Genomic DNA, 4,648 nt, shown 5'->3' with positions numbered 1-4,648 from the left:
AAATCGGGGCGAAATTCTCCGGAAATGGCGCGATGTCCGCCGACGGGCGCCCAAAACGGCGCAAATCAGACGGGCATCGCGCCGCCCCAAAGGTACGGACTCCTCCGCATCTTTGGGGGCCGAGCCCCAACCTTGAGGGGCTAGGTCGGCACCGGACGAATTTCCGCCCCGCCAACTGGCGGGAAAGGCCTTTGGTGCCCCGCCAGCTGGCGCGGAAATTACATCTCCGGGCGGCGCATGCGCAGGAGCGTCAGTGGCCGCTGACGGCATTCCCGCGCATGCGCATTGGAGGGAGTCTCTTCTGCCTCCGCCATGGTGGAGACCGTGGCGGAGGCGTAAGGGAAAGAGTGCCCCCACGGCACAGGCCCGCCCGCGGATCGGTGGGCCCCAATCGCGGGCCAGGCCACCGTGGGGGCACCCCCCATGGCCAGATCGCCCCGCGCCCCCCCCCCAGGACCCCGGAGCCCGCCCGCGCCGCCTTGTCCCGCCGGTAAGGTAGGTGGTTTAATTTACGCCGGCGGGACAGGCATTTTAGCGGCGGGACTTCGGCCCATCCAGGCCGGAGAATCGAGCTGGGGGGCCTGCCAACCGGCGCGCCGCGATTCCCGCCCCCGCCGAATATCCGGTGCCGGAGAATTCGGCAACCGGCGGGGGCGGGATTCACGCCATCCCCCGGCGATTTTCCGACCTGGCGGGGGGTCGGAGAATCTCGCCCCAGAACTTTGAATTGAGTGAGTTATCATCCTGCACTAACCTTCTGAAAGAGCATCCTACCTGAGACCAATCCCACATCCTAACCCCACCTAGGGGCAATTTAGCATGGCCAATCCACATAACCTGTACATCTTTGGGCTGTGGGAGAAAACCCCACGCAGAAATGGGGAGAGTGTGTTCTGGTGTTTTAACTCTGGGCTTAACCACCAGTGAAGGAACGTTTTTTTTTTGTTATTGCAAAGAACGTATTTCTAAAACTAAACCCTCTGGAAAATTGTCAACAGTAGCTAGCAAGCCAGAAGTATGAATGCAAAATGGACTGTGCCTGTCTGAGCTTGCAGGGCTAGAGAGTACCAGGGCTTGAGAGAGGAGGGGGGCTCACAGATGGACTGCATGTGTGTCTCAGACCTCGGGGCTTCTGAGGTTGAGCTTACTTGTACCCACGGCGTAGCTTCCTCTTTGTGGGATCTTGCTGTGTGCAAACAGACTCCCCCCCCCCACCCCCCAACCCCACCCCACCCCCACACACCCTCAATGTAGTCTGCTGTATCCACGACCATGACAACAGCAACAAGCTTTTTTTAATTTTCAGTTTAACATGCGGAAAAGACCCCAAGGTGCTTCATAACGATGTGTAGTTCAATGAAAAGTCATTGTCAGTCTAAAGGTGGAAGACCAATTCTTGGAAAAGCACCTTTGCGGTTGACAGACGCTATGTAAATGCCAGCTTTTTTCTAAAATTCCTCCGCAGCTTACAGGCTACACCAGCAAGAGTGGAATTTGCTGCTCTTAGAAAAAGAAAAGAAAGACTTGCATTTATCTAGCCTCTTTCATGACTACAGGATGTCGTTAAAGTCCTTTGAGGCCAATGAAGTACTTCTTGAAGTGTCGTAACGTAGGAAACGCAGCAGCTGATTTTCACTCCGTGAACTCCCACGATGGCAAATTGAAAATCAGTGGATAATCTGATTTTTGTGTTGATTTGAGGGACAAATAATAATAATGTTTGTTGTTATTATTGTCACAAGCAGGCTTACATTAACACTGCAATGAGGTTACTGTGAAAATCCCCTAGTCGCCACATTCCGGCGCCTGTTCGGGGACACAGAGGGGGAATTCAGAATGTCCAATTCACCTAACAGCGCGTCTTTCGGAACTTATGGGAAGAAACTGGAGCCCCCGGAGGAAAACCACGCAGACACGGGGAGGACGTGCAGACTCCGCACAGACAGTGACCCAAGCCGGAAATCAAACCCGGGGCCCTGGCGTTGTGAAGCAACAGTGCTAACCATTGTGCTACCGCGCCACCCTATTGGTCAGGACTTTGGGGCAGCTTCCCTACTCTTTGAAGTAGTCCATGGGATCTTTTGGATTCATCCAGATGAGGCCTTGATATAATATTGCATCCAAAAGACGGCACCTCCAACAGTGCCGCACTCCCTCAGTCCTGCACTGGGAGTGTCAGTCTTGAATTTTGTGCGGAAGCCCTGGAGTGGGTCTCAAACCCAGAACTCTTTGATTCAGAGGCAAGAGTACTCACAGCTCTGACACACCTCTAGTTGCCCTCGAGAATGTAGCCGTCGGGTTTTACAGCACCAAAGGTTGGCCCTGCGGCCCATCGTGTCTGCGCCGGCCATCAAGCACCTATCCTTCCTAACCCCATTTTCCAGCACTTGGCCCGTAGCCTTGTGTGCAATGGCGTTTCTGGTGCTCATCTAAATTCTTCTTAAAAGGTTGTGAGGGTTCCCGCCTCTACCACCCTTTCAGGCAGTGAGTTCCAGGGGTGGCATGGTGGCAGAGTGGTTAGCACTGCTGCCTCACAGTGCCAGGCGCCAAGGCTTGATTCCGACCTCGGGGCGACTGTCTGTGGAGTTTGCACATTCTCCCCGTTTCTGCGCGGGTTTTCTCCCACAGCCCAAAGATGTGCAGGTTAGGTGGATTGGCCGTGCTAAATTGTCCCGAGGTGGGGTTAGGATGGGGGATTGGGCCTAGGTAGGGTGCTCTTTCAAAAGGTCGGTGCAGACCTGATGGGCCGAATGGCCTCTTTCTGCACTGTAAGGATTCTATGGATTCTATGAAACACCTTTCTCTCTGAAGTCAGTGTGACGTGCAGGAAGATCCAGTCCAGCGCCACCTGCAGGCAGAGGGGACTGTTTGAAAAAGTTGAGAACTTTAAATCTAACTCAGTGAGGCTGATAGTCCATCTGGTGGACACAAGTTAGAATTGAACAGACATGGGGGGGATCTTCTATGTGAAAGCCCAGGTCAGTAAAAATGAAGGTGACTCCCCAGAGGAAGTCTTGCAGCCTGTGACTGATGTGTTGGGTACTCTGCTACACAGACGAACCAACAAGGTTGCGAACGGTACAACTCAGTTTTATTGCTAACATTTATTTACAGTGGTAAACTGGTCACTGAGTTTCGATCATAACCCGAGAATCTGTGGACCTATTCCTAACACCATCTTGGAGAGGCACTCAGCACATGGTGGATGTCTGAGTGGCTTGTTGTGAGCTCTGTGCCCTGAGCTGTCTCCTGCTGGAATGCTCAGGAAGTGTCGTGTTTCCTGTTTTGTACTGTGTATGCTCTTGGCTGTGATTGGCTGTGGTGTTGTGTGTGTGTTGATTGGTCTGTTGATCTGTCCATCAGTATGTATGTGCTATGATGTTTACCTGAATATCATGACAGCGACGTCTAATTGAAGGTTCCAGCTAGAAGCTCCAAACCAACTGATGGTTTCAACACTCTGCATCCCAAGTGCTACCGACTGCTACCTCAGCAATGAAGCTATGCATCTCTCACGCTCATTTTAATCCCCGTTATTTTGATCCTTCCCGACTCCACTACGTGTCTGTCATGTGTGTGTGTGTGAGGGGAGTATAAAAAGGTGGGACGGTGAAGGGGGGAATAATTAGATTAGCAGACTGTTCTATTATCACCATTACATATTTGTCACATTTCTTGTTATAAATAAACAGTTATTAAGTTTTATTTACAAATCTGGGATTCTCTGCAATCGACGCGATGTCTGCTGACCGGCGCCAAAAATGGCGCGAATCAGTCCGGCATCGCGCCGCCCCAAAGGTGCGGAAGTCTCCGCATCTTGAGGGGCCGAGCCCTCACCTTGAGGGGCTAGGCCCGCGGCGGAGTGATTTCCGCCCCATCGGCTGGGGGGAAAGGCCTTTGGCGCCCCGCCAGCTGGCGCGGAAATGACTTTGCCGTGCGACGCATGCGTGGGAGTGTCAGCGGCCGCTTACGGCATCCCCGCGCATGCGCAGTGGAGGGGGTCTCTTCCGCCTCCACCATAGTGAAGACCATGGCGAAGGTGGAAGGAAAAAAGTGCCCCCACGGCACAGGCCCGCCCGCGGATCGGTGGGCCCCGATCGTGGGCCAGGCCACCGTGGGGGCACCCCCTGGGGCCAGATCGCCCCACGCCCCCCCCACCAGGACCCCGGAGCCCGCCCGCGCTGCCTTGTCCCACCGTTCGAAACGTGTTTCAATCCACGCCGGCTGGCGTGGGTTGACAGCGGCGGGACTTTGGCCCACCGCGGACCGGAGAATTGCCAGGGGTGGGCCCGCCGACCGCCGCGATTTCCGCCGACCGGCGCGGCGCGATTCCCACCCCTGCCGAATCTCTGGTGGCGGAGAATTCGGGACACGGCGGCGGCGGGATTCACGACAGCCGCCGGCGATTCTCCGACCCAGTGGGGGGGTCGGAGAATCGCGCCCCTGGTGCCTGAAAGTCATTGGAGCAGTCAAGATCTCAGGATATATTTACGGACTGTTGGTTAATTCACTTATGTTGGGATTCTGGGGCCTGTGAGGCTGGAATTGACCGTGCACTAGCCCAGGGTGGTGTAACAGTAAGAAAAAACACTAACTTCACTTATTATAACACTTTGATAACGGACAACAGTAAAGTACTTCGAGTAGG

This window comes from Scyliorhinus torazame, chromosome 6 (genome assembly GCF_047496885.1).
Source record: "Scyliorhinus torazame isolate Kashiwa2021f chromosome 6, sScyTor2.1, whole genome shotgun sequence".
NCBI lineage: Eukaryota > Metazoa > Chordata > Chondrichthyes > Carcharhiniformes > Scyliorhinidae > Scyliorhinus > Scyliorhinus torazame.
Note: the sequence above shows the minus strand (reverse complement) of the source record.